General features: G+C 41.7%; 1 long non-coding RNA gene across 1 annotated transcript; it reads left to right on the top strand.

Annotated features, from left to right (window-relative positions):
* The first annotated feature begins 25 nt into the window (after positions 1–25).
* Positions 26–20,300, top strand: LOC136749574 (uncharacterized). Its single transcript, XR_010816765.1, has 3 exons — positions 26–171; positions 891–1,001; positions 17,043–20,300. It is a non-coding gene; the product is annotated as an uncharacterized LOC136749574 (long non-coding RNA).
* The last annotated feature ends 492 nt before the right edge of the window (positions 20,301–20,792 follow it).

Genomic DNA, 20,792 nt, shown 5'->3' with positions numbered 1-20,792 from the left:
CGCGGGCGGAAGACAGCCGGTTTGGCAGCGGGCGGGCGCTGGGTGCCAGGCGGAGGCGCGGCTGGAGGCAGGCCGGCGAGACACGGGTCCCAAAACACTCCCCGTCCACTCTGACCTGAGCAGTGACATGCGGAATGGATTGAGGACAGCTCTGGTCGTTTGCTAATAAAAGTACTTGTGAACTACGTGCAAGCAGTGTCATGTTTTCAGAAAGCAGTCGAATGATGTGGTATTACACAGCTATGCATGTATACATAACAAACACAGGCAATAGCATTTGTAGCTGCAGTAGGCACTCAATGAGAAGCGTTACTGTAATGACAGATATGCATGTGTGTTTTCAGATTTGCATGTGTGGTAGGGACCTGGAGTGGGTCCAAAATGTGTTTAACAGGTCTAATGTTTGCAATACAAACTGTCAGTGGACGAAGTATAACTGCTGGAGGAATAGACAACATTTGAAAGACGCTCATTAAGAATGTGTTTTTTTTTTACTACACATAAATAGTCAAACTTCCAGACAAACCAATGACAAAACACAAGTTTGTTTATTTGCGAGTTTCATATTAATGAATAGTCACATTCATTATAGTTGGAAAAGCAACGCATGCACCCTTACAGAAAAAAAAATATCCTGAAGGAAATGCTATAGGATTTCCAAACCATTTTCCTGCAGGACACCTGTACATTTTCTTTTCCCATAAGGGCATTTATGGATGAATTGACACAGCGGACAAATTAATAAATGGACAAACTGCCAGCTGAATGGCCAAATTCATGAATTGCCGAATAGACTGTCAAACGAACTACCAAATTGACGGGTGAATACGTTTGGCACAAACGTCGATTATAGATTGAATGTTGCGTTATGCTGTTTTGTATTGTTTCAGGAAATGCGAAAAGGAGGTGATGTGCTGGAGTCGTCTGATCGTATTGGTTAAGCGGGACAGTAGGCTTCATCACCCAACACACATGCATGCCGTATGCTCAAGAGTAGGACGGTATGAAGACAAGTATTTTGTAATATATGTCTTATCTATCTGTATATATTATTATTAATAATAAACTGCTCCAGACCGAGTGGTGCAGCTGCGGCAGTGTTGCCAACCGTCCGTAAATGTGCGTACAGTACAGAATCCTTTGGCTTGTCCTTGTCCGTAAATGCGTGAAAAAACGTTTGACTGTCCGCAAAAATGGCCCGTTAATATTATTACTTGCTTCTTTGCAAAATGTCGGATTGCCATTAAACTTTCCTCCTAGTTACAAAAAAAAAAAAAAAAAAAATCAACACAAGTTTGATGATGAGCGTATAGGTCAATGTGAAATCGATTATACACTTAATATCTAACCTTACAAACAATTTAGTTGAAAACCCAAAAAAAAAAAAAAAATGAACAGAAATGCTGACTCAGATATTGATATTGACTTTGAAAATACCAGTGAGTGACAGCAAAAGGTTCAGACCCACCAAAGAGATGATAAATGCTGCAAATATTACCATGTTTGACCACAACATATATCAGAAATGACATTGAGGCAGAAGAACTCAAATTAGATCCCAGTAACAAAACAATCTTTGTGTGTTAAACTTTTGAATAAAAGGGGAGCGGGGGCGTTGCTGACAGTGTTACTGTTACAGGGTTACTTCTTAATTCTTTTGTTGTATTATTTTTAGGGGGGCTGAGAGAAAACACAGGCGGCTGAAGCCCCCCTAAATAGAGTCCCACAATGCCCCTGCTGGATACAGATTCAGTTGAAAATTGATGGTTATATTTCAAGAATATACTATTAGAAGCCCAGGAGAAATTTGTACCAAAACTGTGCAAACTGAGGACCAAAAAACATTGGCCAAAATGGTTTAATAGAAGAAAGCAAAAAATATAAGAGGAAAGAAAATGTTGTATAGCACATACAAAAGGGATGCAGACGAATCAAAATACAAAAAATACAAAAAAAAACTCAGATGTTAAGAAAGGGATCAGGAGAGCAAAGAGGGAAATGGAAAGAAACATAGCTCTTGGAGCTAAAACTAATGCAAAGAGCTTTTTTCAATATTTCAACAGCAAGAGGTCAATAAAGGAGGAAGTGAAACAGATAAAGGGCAAGAAATTGAGGTATCTTGGAAAATGAACAAGATGTGGCAAATGGTCTCTGAGTATTTCACAGAGGTTTTTACAAAATAAAAAACAGATGACATGCCACAGGTTAAGAACCAGTCCAGCCAAACCCCGAGAGAGATCAGGATAAATGAGGAGGAGGTACTAAAGGGACTAGCAGAATTAAAAACAAACAAATCACCTGGGCCAGATGGGATATTTTCTACGTACTTGTACTTGTATTCTTGGAGATAGTCAACATGGGTTTAGATGAGGCAGATCATGTCTTACTAATTTATTTGAATTTTTTGAACATGCAACTGCAGCTGTGGATCATGTGAAAGCATATGATATGATAAACTTAGATTTTCAAAAGCTTTTGATAAGGTTCCACACCAAAGACTGATCCTCAAATTGGAAGCTGTAGGCATTCAGGGTAATGTAAGTAGATGGATTATGAACTGGTTGATGTATAGGAAACAGAGGGTGTTGATTAGAGGAGTCTCTTCTAACTGGAGTGGAGATCCACAGGGATCAGTACTAGGGCCTTTGCCTTTTCTAATCTATATTAATGATCTGGACTCTGGGATAGTTAGCAAACTTGTCAAATTTGCAGATGATACTAAAATAGGTGGCTCAGCAGATACAATCTCGGCAGCACAGGCTATTCAAAGGTACTTGGATAATATTCAGTTGTGGGCCGACACCTGGCAGATGAAATTCAATGTGGACAAGTGCAAGGTAATACATGCAGGTAACAAAAATGTCCACTGAAAGACCTGAGGTCTTGTCAAATTTTCAGCTCTGCATAAATATTCAAGTTTATATGAAATATATATATTTCTTTGAATGGCATATGTAAAATGTTGTTGTATAGTTCTGTCTGTCTGTCTCTCTCCCCCTGAACACCACCACCACACTTTTCTGGTTCCACATGTAAAACACGTTGAAGCATTCTCCCCTCCCCCTGCAGCCACTTTTCTTTGTCTGGTTCCACGTGCAAAACACGTTGAACCACTCTCTCCCCCACAGTCCTTTGTGCATCCCAGAATGCTATGCAGAGGAAGCAGTGACGTCACCCCGATGCTTGGTAACTCCACCCTCCAAAGGAGGAAGAGGAAGTAGAGAAGTTAGTACTGGGACACTGCCATCTGCTGATTGCACATTATGCACCTTTTGTTTATAAAAATGCAAACCTGGAAGATATCTGTAAGAAAAGCTGTTTTAACCTGAGACCGCCTCACGTTCGCTCTGTTCTTCCGTGCCGGCCTGAATAAAAGACTTATTTTCCATTTGCAACACAATTCCTGCGCTGCCGTTTTCATCAATTTAAGAGGGTTTCTTCATCCACTATAATTACACTATTAGAGGAATAGAACTAGATGAAGTAACGCATGAGAAAGACCTAGGAGTCTACATGGACTCCTCACTTTCTCCATCCAAACAATGTGGGGAAGCAATAAAAAGGCAAACAGGGTATATTGTCAAAAGTGTAGAATTGAGAACAAGGGCAGTAATGTTCAGACTGTACAATGCACTAGTTAGAGCTCATCTGGATAACTGTGTACAGTTCTGGACTCCACACTTCAAGAAAGATATTGCTGCTCTAGAGGCAGTTCAGAGGAGAGCAACCAGACTTATTCCAGGTCTGAAGGGAAAGTCCTACTGAGAGACTGAGGAACTGAACCTTTTCACCCTGGAACAGAGGAGACTACGTAGGGACTTGATTCAAGTCTTCAAAATCATGAAGGGCATCGACCACATCAAACCAGAGGAGCTTTTCCAGATCAGCAGGGACACACGCACCCGAGGACACAAATGGAAATTGGGCTTCAAGGCATTCAAGATGGAAAACAGGAGACACTTCTTCACACAGAGAGTCATCACAATCTGGAACAAACTCCCCAGCGATGTGGTTGAAGCTGAAAATTTGGGATCATTTAAAATCAGACTGGATAGGATCCTTGGATCACTTAGTTATTAATGGACACCAAACGAGCATGATGTGTTGAATGGCCTCCTCTCAATTGTAAACTTTATGATCTTATGTGCATCTCTCAGACCATGAAGAGGGGCAAAGGGGCAGTTAGTATGGCAAGCCAAATTATAATTTAGAGATATCTGCAAACGGTTTAGAGATATCTAAATAAGGTGCTTTTTAAAGATATCTCTAAATGATTTGCAGATATCTCTAAATGATTTAGAGATATCTGCAAATCATTTAGAGATATCTGCAAATAACATCCTGTTCATTTAGAGATATCTTCAAATGACTTCCTGTATTTTGGCTGAGATTATCACTTCCTGTTTCCTTATTCAGTTAAAAAGAAAAGAATGAACAAGTTAACAGGAAGTGATAATCTTGGGCTCCATATAGGAAGTTATTTGAAGATATCTCTAAATGAACAGGAAGTCATTTGAAGATATCTCTAAATGATTTGAAGATATCTCTAAATGATTTAGAGATATCTGCAAATCATTTAGAGATATCTGCAAATAATTTAGAGATATCTCTAAATGTACTTTTCAATGAGATCTTTAAATGATTTGCAGATCTCTCTAATAGATTTGCAGATATCTTTAAATGATTTAGAGATATCTCTAAATGATAATTTGGCTTGCCATACAGTTAGAGGAAGGCATTTGCTTGCAGTTGTTGGTCTGGTTTGTCAACAAGGGCAACGGTTAGAGTTCTACGGTGAAGGTGCCCTATATAATGTTTTATTGTGTATAGTATTTTACATTTTCATATAAAAACAATTCAAATTTTTAATACTTGTGATCAATTCAATTCTTAAAATTGCCCTATATAATGAGGTGGAGTTAGAGGTATAACGCTGCTTATGTCCGCTGGTGATGTTGGCAAGTGTAAAGGCCGATTTATACTTCTGCGTATGTCTGTGCGTGTGTGTCTGCGTAGCGACGCAGAGCAGGGGTTTCTGGGTAAGCGTAGTCCGCACAGGAGCCGACGCGCCGACGTCACTCCTCCGAGATCAACAGCGCGTCTGTGCGTCCTGCGCGTCGGCAGCGCTGATTGGCTGAGCAGTGGAGACCGGTGTGCGTCTGTGTGTAGCGCCGCCGCAGAGAAACCACGTGTGACATCTCATCCGCGAAACGCATTTGTCCACATAATATTTTAGTATTAGTATTTTGTCCCTCGAACTGCACATTTCGTTAATATAATTTGCATTTCGTGAACATAATTCACATTTTATTCTACGAAATGCCCACATATTTCGTGCTTGGCAATTTTGGACGAAAAGTAAAATGTACTTTGCTTTACGTGGACGGAATGAACAATTAGCATTAATGATCAAACAGTGATGATCAAGGCATTGATCCAGAGACCCGGGTTTACAACGAGATCAGGATTGAATTCCACAGGAAGGTTAGAAACTCGCTGAGCCGATCAGACCAGCGATATATCAAGTGCAAATCTAATACAATACATAAGTAATATATGATGTGTAGAAAATAGCGTGTTTCACCAAGCAACATGATTATAAATCTTTCACAATTACTAATTTGATTGCAAAGCCCATATCGTCGGCTATATTTATTATATTCAGGCTATAGCCTCTCACATAAACTGCGGGTCTGGCGGTTGAAGAAGAACGTATTTATAGCTCATTAATTTTGATGAGTTTAACAGCTGAAACGCCATACATGTATTTAATTCAAATATATAGTAACATACGAACGGATATGCAGGAGAAATGCACATACACAGAGATGTGTGTATATCTAGTGTCAAGTCTCTAGCCAACTATAGCAAGACAATATAGATCTGCAAATACAGGATTAAATTTGTAGTTGTGTGTGTAGTTTCTGTAACATGTCATTAACAGTATGTGTTAATTTAGAACCCATAGAAATCGGGTTCGTTGTCTGTAGATGGCGGTGTGTTAATACGACTCTGCCCCCTATGGACGCGTCACTCTTAGGACGTAAGTATGTACTCTTACTACATGGTGATTATCGAGCTGTATACATACATATTTAAAAGTTGCACTCATCAGCATAGAAGTTGTGTATTTTATCTGCTCTTACCCAGACACCCTGTGTAAGGATGTCTGCTAAGAAAATTAATTTCTTGATCATGTGCAAACCAATCAGGGACACATGATTCCTAGGGGGCAGTAAATTTGCGTAACATCTGCCCCCCAGGGTGCGGAGTTAAACCTAGGAGTTGTACGTGAGATTTTGGTAACTTTTGTTAGGTATGTAGGCTAGGTAGTGTAAATGTTTCAGATGTAATGTAGAGCAAAGGAATGTACATGTCATGTGTCTATGCTGATGCTATTTAAAGTAGAGATGTATAAACCTTTGTATGTTGTACAATCAATTTCCCTGCATGCCGATTTGAATGGTGGGTTTGGGGAGGGACTTTGGGTTTATTTTTGTTGATTGTGGATTGGCCATCTGGCAATTCTGTACCATTTTCTTAGTTAGGTGGGCCAGTCAAAGTTGATAGAAATTCGTTTTTGCCCTATTTTTTGTCATGACGAGCATGTGGCTGATCCGTGTGCAATGGCCAACCCGGTTTTCTGATTAGCTAAGGAGGAGGTAGAGCTCATGGTTATGTAAATTCAAAAAAAGTCAAACGCACATGAGACTCACTTTTGGCGTCATTAATTAGAGATGGATTGTAAAAAAAAAAAAAAAAAAAAAAAAAAGATGGTTAATGGTATGTGTGTGCGTGCATGCGTGTACTAGTTAGTTCCGGGGTTAAGGGTTAGCCCCGCGTGGAAACACGAGGGGCTCCGTGATTGGAGGAGCCAGTCACGGGGCCAGAGGACTTAAATAGGGGTGCCCGGTCCAGTGCAGTCCAGTGAGCTGAGTGGGGGTGTTTTGGGGTACTGTGTTTGAGAAGTGTTGTCCAGCCTCAGTAGCACCGTGCAGAAAAAGTTCCTGTTCGTCCGAGTCCTCTCCATTACTCCTGCCGATCTTGACGAACTCCAACAACGAAGGTAAACAAAGGGCCAAATCTCGACAGTACTTTTTAATTATATTGGGTGTCGCTGGTTTTAATTAGATACACGGATTTATAAATCAGGATTTATCATTTTTACACTGAATGTCGTTTAACTGCAACATCTGATTTATATTCTGTTCGTAAATGCTTTTCACGTGCAGATTAAATTTAGACAAATGACGGCTAATTTGCTTGTTTGCTTCTGTTCTAGATATGCAGTGTTGCGGAGAGAGAAGTCAAGTCGGGAGAACACATGAATAACTTATGTACTTGAGATAGTGTCTAGGTGTTACACAGGCAGCAGACGTAATCTGCATTGTCTGTCAGCGATGTAATCTCCCGCAATGGGTAATAAAATACTCATACACAACAGATGTGCAGACCTCAAAATAAAAACAAAGCCTTAATCAGAGAACAGTTTTGACAATTTATAATGATAATTAGAATGAAATTGAAAGTAACTGTTTGAGGATCATGCTGGACCATCTGACATAGTTTGATAACCTGAATTTTAAGCTTTTCTTTTTTTAAGGTTATGTGACATGATCAACCAAAACACAGGACCCTTATAAAGTATTGTGTCACTGGTTAGCTATTAGGCATTTATTTAGTGATGTTCTTTGTCTAATATATGCGGTTATTCAATCACAACTAGGATGTTGCTGGGCCCAGTACAGGGAGTCTGTTCTTCTGGTCCCTGTGATGTTAGGTTTAGCAGAGACAGGTCAGAGGTGAGTGCAACAGAGGTACACAGACGGTGCTGGGGGGAGGTGGGGTTGTTTGTGGTTAGGTTAGGGGGGGCTGGTGTGGCTAAAACGGAGCTGAATTTTGATCTGAGCAGCAGAGGGCGCTGTTTTATCACTTAGTATCCTGGCTCAGGGTCATAATGATTAGGATAACTAAATCCTAATATTGCCCTAGTGCTCCTGACTTTCTTCCACAGGTATGGGCATTCTGCTCAGTCATCCTTCATCTAATACTATACAACCCCAGATAAGCAACATCGATTATTATTGCAGGTCTCTTCACACAAATTATTAACAGTGCACCTATATTGGACCTGCTGGTTTAATCTATTTGGCTATAGCAGCCACCTACCCAGCTAACACACAATGCTGTGGCAACATTGTGTATGAGCAGGGTACCCCTAGACTGCTCCTCTGTACTATAAGAACTATTCACAACACAAAAACCCTCTTCAGTAAGCATGGCTCATTACAGTGGTGGAACTAGAGTTTTATACATGGGGTGGCCAGGGGGTGGCCAAGGCTACTTCAGGGGGTGCATAGACCATGACAGAAAATTAGTGTGTAACCCTAACCTGTCATCTAAGGAGCATGAATGAATCCTATGATTGCTGATTAGAGGTGATAATTGACTTAACCCGGAGTTCTTCAGTGTGGCAGATAGTGTGGTCCAAAAGGGTTACTTCACTAGAATTCTTTAACATGCTATGAATAGTCAGTGTCTCTACCTCGGAACTGCAGCTCAATTTCTTTCTCTCACTCTCTCTCACACACACACTGTACTGTACTCACATACTGGAGAGACTTGTGACTCTGTTTTCATGAATATATAATCTGGGTCTATAAGGGTTGAACATCCAAAATATTTTCTGAAAATAAAGCTCAAGCACCAAGGAGATAAGATAGCATTTGTGTGTTACTTACATAGATTGCATAGTTTATTTACAAAGTCTGATATCTCTCTTTTCATGTTTAACTGACCCTATGCAAAAATAAGGTTACATCTAAGCATCCAATTACCCACATTTTAGTCCAATCTCAATCTTAATTAATCCTAAATTACTAGTTAGATAATGGCTAACCCTACTCTGCAATAAGTAACTTAGCTAGCTATAATGTCTTACACCTTTACGATAGCAAACGGGCTGTGTGCAAATTGTGGTCATCTTTTGAGTAACATTAACAAATTGATAATAACAATTGTTCGTTTTGAGTTCAAGTACGAAAATATGTTAATAGTTTTCAAATAGCTAAATGTTAATTTGCTGAACACTGACAGCTGTAGCCTACTAGTTACCCCACATTAGCTAAACATTCGTGTACTGTAATTTATGACACTGCACTATATATGCGTGTATTACTAGCACAGACGTACACATAATCTTAGGCTAAATTGAGAACCGATCTCTCTTATCTGATTAACAGTCTGTTAATGGAGCCAAAGGTCTAACGTTAACTTACACAGTGACTCAGCTTTTCGTAAAAGTTGTTCAGGAAACCTAAACCTGATGCTAAACCTTAAAACTTACTTGAAATATGATGTTTTCAACAATCGCGAAAAGAGCTCGTGGAGCTATGGAGATATTCTCTCTTCTTCTTCTGTATGTTCTTCTTATTCTTATCCTTCTGTATCTCACAACCAACGTTAATATCTCTCTTCTTTGTCCTCGATTTGAAAAATGTGCCGCCAAATGTCAAAATAAATGCTTCTTTCAACAAGAGGTGAAATGAGATGTCAGTCAGCATCAAACTGCCAGTATTGAATGAAAGTTTGGGGTGGTACCTGGGGTGGCCAATCAGATGCCAGTGGCTCATTAACAATGCCAACCAGTTTATATTATAGATGCCTTTATCCAAGGCGGTGTATGATTTTCAAATGTTAACATACAATCTACAAAATCAATTCTTACATTGCATTTGCAAGTTAATTATTCCTATTTACATGCTAAAAAGGGCAATCCCTTCAATTGCATGTGAAGAATCAGTGCCACGATACTCGGCTCGGCAGAACCAACCGTATAGTTTGTCGGCCGGGTTGCCCAGCTCTGAATTTGATCTGCACCGCACAGTGGATGGCCTGTGTGCGCTAGATGCACTAGTGTCAGGGCTGCAAAATAATGTGTCAAAACAGGAGATGACTGCATGAGCTGTAATTAGATTTTTATAATGAAATGTTACTAAAGCACTTTCATGTTGTTGCTGAGATTCAATGTGTTGGACCAGAAGCTCGGAGCCGTGCTGTTCAAGGGGACAGTTGGAATAAAGGACTTACAAATGCTGATTGAATTATTATTATTATTATTAGCACCAACAATATAATGTAAATCATATTAATTCAGTGAAAATGAATGTACAAACAGCTGCAATCAGCAAAGTGGCATGGCATTTTCACGTATTTATCTTCTTGTGTTAAAAGCCATTGGTTATGTCAATAATTAAAACACACAGTTAATGATCGTTAAATTGTGGCTGTGGGAATTACAAAGTAACGTTTAGTTGCCATACTCTGTTTTGAAGAACATGCCAGGACAAAATCTGCACACTTAAATAACTATAAAAATTACAGTGAGATTACAGAAAATTAACATTACATAGTGTGTTGAATGTTGATTTAAAGTCTGATTGTTTAATAACCATAACAATTCATTATTTTACATTTTAAATGTTAAAATACTGTAAATAAGATGGAAATAATGTTAAACAACTAAATGTTTATAAACTTCAAGGACAAACAGCGTAAGCAATGGAGAGGATGGTTAAATACTTTTCAAGAAAAGCATTAATCACATAGTCTGGGAGCATTACACACAACTGGGACAGGGGCTCTTCTCTATTTCAGGACCTATTATGTGGTTTTATGTTCCACACTGACCACATCACCATGTATTTCAATTTCCCCGCTTTCTTTTCAAACACCAGGAGACGTGTGTCAAGAACAAAACACAAATCATACTGTTTCTTGGACATTTTGTTCTCATTCTCATGACGGAGGACTGACTTCTCCAGACAACTCTACAGTTTGCTTTTGACAGTGTGCCCACAGAAGCACGTCAGACCTCTTGTTACCAAGCTCTGTGAAAGCAGATCACACCTGACGCATATTTCTATGTGACATCCCATCAGGCTCATCAAAACGTATAAATGGTCGATCCTGAGACATGCCCTCACAAACGCAATGACTGGAATTGAATCTCCATTGCACACGTCACCTCACTTGGAAAAGTGCTTGTAAAAAGTAAAGAAAAGCTATGAATGTTGTCATGTCCTGTTAAGCAGCCCCTTCAAAAGCAAATGGGCTATGTATTCTGTCTGTAAAATATGTTCTCACACTTACTCAAACACAAAGATATAAAACATTACTATTAAACCATGAAAATGTCACTCTGTACAGACCCAGCAAATGATCAATTATATATACACCAATCAGCCATAACATTATGACCACTGACAGGTGACATGAATAACACTGATAATCTCATTATCATGGCACCTGTCAGTGGGTGGATATATTAGGTAGCAAGTGAACATTTTGTCCTCAACGTTGATGTGTTAGAAGCAGGAAAAATGGGCAAGCGTAAGGATCTGAGCGACTTTGACAAGGGCCAAACTGTGATGGCTAGACGACTGGGTCAGAGCATCTCCAAAACTGCAGCTCTTGTGGGATGTTCCCGGTCTGCAGTGGTCAGTACCTATCAAAAGTGGTCCAAGGAGGGAAAAGCGGTGAATCGGCGACAGGGTCATGGGCGGCCAAGGCTCATTGATGTACGTGGGGAGCGAAGGCTGGCCTGTGTGGTCCGATCCAACAGTCGAGCTACTGTAGCTCAGATTGCTGAAAAAGTTAATGCTGGTTCTGATAGAAAGGCGTCAGAACACACAGTGCATCGCAGTTTGTTGCGTATGGGGCTGCGTAGCCGCAGACCAGTCAGGGTGCCCATGCTGACCCCTGTCCACTGCCGAAAGCGCCTACAATGGGCACGTGAGCATCAGAACTGGACCACGGAGCAATGGAAGAAGATGGCCTGGTCTGATGAATCACGAGTTCAAGGTGTTGACTTGGCCTCCAAATTCCCCAGATCTCAATCCAATCAAGCATCTGTGGGATGTGCTGGACAAACAAGTCCGATCCATGGAGGCCCCACCTCGCAACTTACAGGACTTAAAGGATCTGCTGCTAACATCTTGGTACCAGATACCACAGCACACCTTCAGAGGTCTAGTGGAGTCCATGCCTCGACGGGTCAGGGCTGTTTTGGTGGCAAGCGGGACCTACTCAATATTAGGCAGGTAGTCATAATGTTATGGCTGATCAATGTACATTCCTTTTTCAGGACACTGTATTTTAAAGATAATTTTGTAAAAATCCAAATAACTTTACAGATCTTTATTTTAAAGGGTTTAAACAATGTTTTCCATGCTTGTTCAATGAATCACAAACAATTAATGAACATGCACCTGTGGAACGGTCGTTAAGACACTAACAGCTTACAGACGGTAGGCAATTAAAGTCACATGCCTAAATGCCTAAATGCCCAGGGTCCCTGCTCATCTGCGTGAACGTGCCTTAGGCATGCTGCAAGGAGGCATGAGCACTGCAGATGTGGCCAGGGCAATACATTGCAATGTCCGTACTGTGAGACGCCTAAGACAGCGCTACAGGGAGACAGGAAGGACAGCTGTGGCAGACCACGTGTAACAACACCTGCACAGGATCGGTACATCTGAATATCACACCTGCGGGACAGGTACAGGATGGCAACAACAGCTGCCCGAGTTACCCCAGGAACGCACAATCCAGACTGTCCGCAATAGGCTGAGAGAGGCTGGACTGAGGGCTTGTAGGCCTGTTGTAAGGCAGGTCCTTATCAGACATCACCGGCAACAACGTCGCCTATGGGCACAAACCCATCTTCACTGGACGTGATTTCCTGCAAGACAGGAATGTCAGTGTTCTGCCACGGCCAGCGAAGAGCCTGGATCTCAATCCCATTGAGCAAGTCTGGGACCTATTGTATCGGAGGGTGAGGGCTAGGGCCATTCCTACCAGAAATGTCCAGGAACTTGCAAGTGCCTTGATGGAAGAGTGGGGTAACATCTCATAGTAAGAACTGGCAAATTTGGAGCAGTCCATGAGGAGGAGATGCACTGCAGTACTTAATGCAGCTTTTGATTTTGATTTAGATTTTTGACCCCCCCCTTTGTTCAGGGACACATTTTTCCATTTTGCTGAGTGTGTATATATATATATATATATATATACACACTCACCTAAAGCATTATTAGGAACACCTGTTCAATTTCTCATTAATGCAATTATCTAATCAACCAATCACATGGCAGTTGCTTCAATGCATTTAGGGGTGTGGTCCTGGTCAAGACAATCTCCTGAACTCCAAACTGAATGTCTGAATGGGAAAGAAAGGTGATTTAAGCAATTTTGAGCGTGGCATGGTTGTTGGTGCCAGACGGGCCGGTCTGAGTATTTCACAATCTGCTCAGTTACTGGGATTTTCACGCACAACCATTTCTAGGGTTTACAAAGAATGGTGTGAAAAGGGAAAAACATCCAGTATGCGGCAGTCCTGTGGGCGAAAATGCCTTGTTGATGCTAGAGGTCAGAGGAGAATGGGCCGACTGATTCAAGCTGATAGAAGAGCAACTTTGACTGAAATAACCACTCGTTACAACCGAGGTATGCAGCAAAGCATTTGTGAAGCCACAACACGTACAACCTTGAGGCGGATGGGCTACAACAGCAGAAGACCCCACCGGGTACCACTCATCTCCACTACAAATAGGAAAAAGAGGCTACAATTTGCACAAGCTCACCAAAATTGGACAGTTGAAGACTGGAACAATGTTGCCTGGTCTGATGAGTCTCGATTTCTGTTGAGACATTCAGATGGTAGAGTCAGAATTTGGCGTAAACAGAATGAGAACATGGATCCATCATGCCTTGTTACCACTGTGCAGGCTGGTGGTGGTGGTGTAATGGTGTGGGGGATGTTTTCTTGGCACACTTTAGGCCCCTTAGTGCCAATTGGGCATCGTTTAAATGCCACGGCCTACCTGAGCATTGTTTCTGACCATGTCCATCCCTTTATGACCACCATGTACCCATCCTCTGATGGCTACTTCCAGCAGGATAATGCACCATGTCACAAAGGTCGAATAATTTCAAATTGGTTTCTTGAACATGACAATGAGTTCACTGTACTAAACTGGCCCCCACAGTCACCAGATCTCAACCCAATAGAGCATCTTTGGGATGTGGTGGAACGGGAGCTTCGTGCCCTGGATGTGGGCAGTTCTGAAGGCGAAAGGGGGTCAAACACAGTATTAGTATGGTGTTCCTAATAATCCTTTAGGTGAGTATATATATTGATCTATATCTATCTATACATGTATATGTTACCTGGCCAAGTGACTGGATTTGACTTTTCAGGGATGAACTGCACTAAGTTTTGCAATAAGAAACTATTTATTTCACAAAAATAGAAATTTCAGAGCAAAAAAACAAACAGCCAAAAGAAAATAAGCAACAGCATAACACCGACTATGTCACGAGAGGTGCTTGCTGGGTTCATTTAATTTCTTTGTTTTCACTTCACTGGTTTATTTATTATTGTGCATGTTTCTATTATTCACTTGTTTAAATCACTTGTTGCTTTAGCGGTTGGATTAATTCACTAATTGTTTAATTCTTCACGTGTTTTCAGTTACTTGGACAAGTTCATTTCAGCATTAAACAAGGCACAACTGCCCAGACTAAACAAGCATCCTCCCCTTGCCCAACCAGCACACTTTTTCAATCACCAGATCCTCGAGATTCTACATGCATCAAAGTGCCTAGTAGAATACATTTTTATGCAATCGAGGCAAGGGGGGGGAGGCGCCCCTGTAGCTCCCAGAAACAAAGGCACTTGCATTGAGCCTTCACGATTTAGCCCCCCATTGTAGTCTATGGAACAACTTCTGCAAATCCCAGCTAGAGGCATAAACACGCTGCTTTATCCTATGCCCCCAAGAAGCTGGCATTCACTTGCTTCAGCCTTACATCTCACAACTTCCAGGTGCACAAACAGCATGCTTTAGCCCACGGGCTCTGTGCTTCCAGAAGCCGTAATTCACTTGCTTTAGCCTAATTCTCTCAGTTCCGTATACAGCGCTGCATTTGTCGCTTCATTTGATTCCATGGAGAGGCGAATTGATAGGCCACATTTTAAACGTGATGTCTTGAAGGAGCCTTTATTTATACATTTGTGTATTTATTTATGTATGTATGTATATGTAGTGTATTTAAGACAACGTAACAGAAAGAGGACAGGTTCATGTAGCCTGTAGCGGGAGCCAGTGGAGGGAGCGGAGCAGTGGAGTAGCGTGTGCGAATCGTGGCAGAGAGAATACCAGACGAGCCGCAGAGTTCTGGATGAGCTGGAGCGGCGGGTAGTAGATGCAGGCAGGCCGGCCAGGAGGGAGTTGCAGTAGTCCAGACGGGAGAGGACCAGTGACTGGACGAGTAACTGAGTCGAGTAGTTGGTGAGGAAGGGACGGATTCGGCGTATGTTGCTCAGGAAGAATCTGCAGGTGCGTGTCAGTGTGGTGATGTGCTGAGTGTAGGAGAGTGCAGGATCGAGGGTGACTCCTAGGTTCTTAGCGGAAGAAGAAGGAGAGACTAGATTCCATGGTGATGGAGATGGAGATGAAGAGATGAGAGAGGTGAGGAAGGGTGGGGAAAAAAAGAGATGAAGGAGAAGATCAGGAGCGGTCACTTGGAGGAGGCGAGAAGGGAGAGGGTCCAGGGTACACGTTGTAGGTTTGTGACCATGAGGAGAGAGGAAAGTTCAGAGTCAGAGAGAGGTGAGAATGAAGAAAAGAAGGAGGTAGCACAGTTGACAGACAGCTGGGAAAAACAGGTCTAGCTGGCAGCCTGCCCTCTGTGTGGGTGGAGACAAGGAGAGAGAGAAGTTAAAGGAGTGAAGGAGAGAAAGAAATCCAGCAGAGTGGGAGGGGTTGGAAATACTATTTATTAAGAGTGAGTATTTAAAAACACACAATTTTAATACTTGTGATTAAAATTTGTTAAAATTCAATTCTAAAATCATTTCTAAAACATTAAAATAAAATTATATTCAAACACAAAACAAAAAGTGATTAAGTGCATTCAGATAAAACAAAAAATACCTAAAACATAGCATGTGTGTGTGTATGCATATGTATATGCTGATTTAACAGGACTTTGGCTCAAATCCTCCCCCCACCACCCTGAAATCCACGGTACCGGGTTTAACCCACCACACTATCACAGTGTGTGTGTGTGTGTGTGTACATATATATATATATATATATATATATATATACACACACATACGAATACATACATGCAGACAGGTGACAAATGAAAGGAAAAAACAACAAAGTGTCTCAGGAAGGTGTTGGGCACCACAAACCCCAGAACAGCTTCAATGCTCTTGGCACAGATTCTACGAGTCTCTGGACTCTACTGGAGGGATGAACACCATTCTTCCAAAATATATTCCCTCATCTGGTGTTTTGATGATGGTGGTGGAGAACTCTGTCTAACACGTTGGTCCAAAATCTCCCATAGGTGTTCAATTGGGTTGAGAACTGGTGACTGCGAAGGCCATAGTATATGATTCATATAATTTTCATACTCAACAAACCATTCAGTGAGCCCTCGTGCCCTGTGGATGGGGGCATTGTCATCCTGGAAGAGACCACTCCCATCAGGATAGAAATGTTTTACCAGAAGATAAAGGTGATCACTCAGAATAACTGTAATGATTTGCAGTGACCCTTCTCTGTAAGGGGACAAGTGGACCCAAACCATACCAGGAAAATGCCCCCCACAGCATAACAGAGCCCCCGGACCCCCTCACTGTAGGGGTCCAGCAGTCAGGCCTGTAACGTTCTCTTGGTGTCCCACAGTGCCTATGGTTTTTGCATATGTGCAAACTCTCAAATATGCATTTGTCTTTGAATTGAAGGGTTTATGCACTGCAACCCTACTCTAATATATGTTAATTGCTTAATTGTATCATGCAGTACACCTGTTTGGAGGCATCTGCATTCATTATGTTCCTCCACTCATTTATTCAGGTTTTTCCTTTAATTTGTCACCCATCTGTATATGTATAAATATTAGTGGGATGAGTGGTTGGTTCATGGACCATCACTATATATCTGAACGTTTCTTATCTTTTCTAGTCTACAGGACCACAGAGAGCTTTCCCAGCATCAGGACCATGGACAGCAGTGTGGAGATTTCCACAGAGCAGCAGAGAGGATAACTGCTGCAGATAACCCCAATACAAGCACTCATGGGTGGAGCTCATCAACCTGGGCTTTATAACCGAGACCTCTGCCTTCTTTTGTCTTAGTAGTTTGCTGATGAAAGGAAGTGGAGTGAGTGCAGGTGACCAACAAAAAAAGCTGAGGAAAGAGAAAAGTAAACAGGATAGCTTACACAGACACAATGGGTCAATTGCAACAAACTTGCAGAGTTAGTATGGTACTAATTTCGGGATTATCCCCAGCTGTGTACTAAAGTTAGTACCCATTGAAATGAAAAAAGAGGTGGAATAAAGTTGGAGACTAGCTGATCCCCAGCTTTAGTACGATACTAAGGATTAAGTTTGTTGTTATGCTACAAAACAGGTGGCGAAATCAGTGAAGAGGGCGGGCACAGATCTAGAATGAATATAGATCTAGAACATCTGAGCGACATCTGTGTTTGCAGCATTTTTACAGAACACTGGTGAAGACATGCTAATGCTAATGCATATTGGCAATGCAAATTGTGTTAAAATGTGAATGCCATATAACAACACAATGCAATTCTACATTTATTTTAGTAGCATAGTCGATATGTTTTATTTTGTTTGTGAATATATATATATATATATATATACACACACACACACACCAGCTTTCTCCAGTCTAACTCAGTTAAGACTACAATATGTATGTAACCAACAATCTACAGTGCTGCATGCAAAAAGACCGATCACCAACTCCCCTCACTGTTTCTAATGCTCTATAATCTACAACTGGATTACACAGAAATGGAAAAAAAACAACAACAAATGAGCTTCTGGATTTAATAACAGAAGACCCATTGTGTCCGTGCTGCTTGCTGCACATACAGCCTGCCGGTCACATGTATAGCCCTGACTGGAAATTATTCTGGGCCTTACTTCAAAAAGAACAAACAACAACCCATTCCCTTGGGCTAACATTTCAAAAGAGCAAGCAGTGGGTATGTTTTCTGTCCATTTCACATCACTGAATGCCATGGTAACATTTCCCCAAATAGAGTCAGAGTGGTGAGTAGGCTACTGCCCTTAAACGCTCAGCCGCACACTTGATATCAGACGATTGACTGCACGTCAGCAAGTGGAAATCACTGTGCTGCTCTTACCGTTTGCCTGGCCTCAACCCCTTTCAAATATCATATACAGGTATATATAGTTATGTGCCATAAGTGCGACCTGGTCCACTTCTGTCCGAGCCAGTTCAGTCCAGCCGGGGATGTTTTAAAAGCCCAAAGGTGGTTAGAAGGCTTCCTCTCAGTGCTGCCTACCATCAAAGAAAGATCACATCTCACTCATAATTCAATATTGAGGTTCAAAAAGCACAAGTTATATTGAACTCGGCTCCAATACAGCAGATTTTCCGTCCCCGTTGACCACAGTTAAAACCTCTTTTCTTTACTAAACAGGCCTTCTACAAAGACATAATAAGGCCACTAGAGGGCAGCATTCCCACTTCCAGCTGGCAGAATCAATGAGATAAATTATAAGAGGCAGACACTGGGGACAGCACATACCACAGCAGAGACATTACATTTCTACTTTAAATTGGATTGTGTGTGTGTGTGTGTTGTTTGTGAGCTTTTTTTAGCAGCTAAGTGCACCTGTGTGAAAATCAGACCGGAGCACCAATCAGCGGTTTTAAAATGGTTCTCCTCGCTGTAAACGGATCATTGAAACAAACACTCAGCCATTGCGATACACATACGAAAATACATTTGATTGCAAATACAATTCGAAAAATTGAAAATTCTATAGTTGAATCCTTTAGCATCCTTCACAATCAATCATTTGACATATTTCATTAGTGGAAACCACTGGCTTTCCCAGGCAACAAATACTGTGTGTGTGTTTGAGTGTGCTGGAGTGAGTGGGGGTGGGAATCCCTTATGATATGCAAGGGACATTAATTGGAAAAGTGACGCGAGCCCATTCTGTCTATTGAGGGCCGTGTCTGCTGTGCATGCTGACCCTGTCATGTTTTCCAGTCAATACAGAAACATTCCCCCATCCTCACGATACACTGAGATGATAGGCATCGGTTTTGAAGGGGGGGGGCGCGTCCCGATGTTAAAGTGTCCCAACCCAATAACGTATGCCCGGCTCCATAGGTGTAGGGGATGTGTCCCCCCAGTTCTGAAATGAAACCTACGCCCCAGAATGATATTATACCGACCTGGCCGACCGAGGCCCAAACAAAATCTCCCTGACAGTTGGGTATCCATTTCTCCGGCTAGCTGTCTTGCACATCGAGATGCTTTGCAGTAGATGAGAACTACACAAAAACAATATCTTATCATCATCATCTGCCCACTTTATTTAATAAATGAGTATGCACCACAAACTGTCAATATTTCACAACATTAGCTAATCGAGGGATGCAAAATTGAAAGTCGGCAATGACCTGGAAAAATCCATTCCGGAGCCCAGACACAATGACCGACTCTCTCTGTGGAATCAATCAGACCGAACCCCCATGATGCAAAGTCAAGTCAATAGTTATTTTTTTTTTCTCCTCTCTTTTCTTTTTCTAGCAGGGCAGTGTTGCCTGCACAGCCAGGAGACAGGCCGGTCGTGCATTTGCAAGGCGTAAGGAAAGGGATCTTTCTTGGAGACGTACACACATATATAATAATCATGAAATATTGAGCAGTATTTATTTTAGATGAGCTCTGTCTTGCTAGGTAATTTGAAAGGGATCTTAGCTCAAGGTTCCCCAGATGGGCGAGGGAGGCTGCTTGTTCTCCTGGTAGCCACTGGTGCGTAAAGAACACAGGCGACTCCATCAAATATTCAAGCGCTTAAATAAAACCCAATAACTGCGTCTGGGCCAGGGAGGAAGCCGGGATCGTGCTTTTCAGACTGCGCCAGAGGATATGGTCTTCTTACGAGCGAGGAGAGACCTGACCGTGTAACATAATCTGCTCCTGACTGCTAATGTATTGTTATCACTTCTATCATTTTACTGTAATGTCTTGTATGTAAGCCCCTCCTTTAGCACATACCTGGGACTTTATTTTGTCATTTGTACTAGGCTGTATGCTGACTGTATATTGTATTTTGGACTGATTGTAATTTAAATGCTTTGAAAATGTTTCTTGTGAAATCTGTAAGTTGTTAAGGGTGTCTGCTAATAAACATATGATGTGAATTATTACAGTTTTCCTTTTCCTCCACTGCCCCCTACCTCTACCCAAAGACATCTTCCCAGCCAGAGACCAGCTAAGCCGAGCCCCTCTCTGTCCCAGTGCCTCCATAGGTTCTTATCTGGCGGAGAGGAACAGCTGTGTCCTCTTACCACAAACTGTGAAATCATACACAGCCATACAGCTACAAATCCAACCACATGATGAAACCATGATACAATATTACATCTCGAGTCAGACAGACTTCAAACTTTTACTATACATACACAGTCAGGATATAAACTATGGAAAGGTGAAAAGTGAAAGACAGTCACACAAACAATTTTGATTAAAGACTACAGACCAAAGCTGAGGAGACAATGTACTGTGCGTCTTACCACCCTGCCCCCAACCTCTGCCTCTTGGCTGTGCTGTTCTCTGGAGCCCGGAGACCCAGGCTGGCCAGTCTGGGTGGTAATCGACACCGCTGGCAGCACTCCAATCACACGTTGTTGCTTTCC

The sequence above is a fragment of the Amia ocellicauda genome, chromosome 5, assembly GCF_036373705.1.
Source record: "Amia ocellicauda isolate fAmiCal2 chromosome 5, fAmiCal2.hap1, whole genome shotgun sequence".
Classification (NCBI taxonomy): Eukaryota; Metazoa; Chordata; class Actinopteri; order Amiiformes; family Amiidae; genus Amia; species Amia ocellicauda.
The sequence above is the reverse complement of the archived record's forward strand: the minus strand, read 5'-3'. Positions and strand labels throughout refer to the sequence as shown.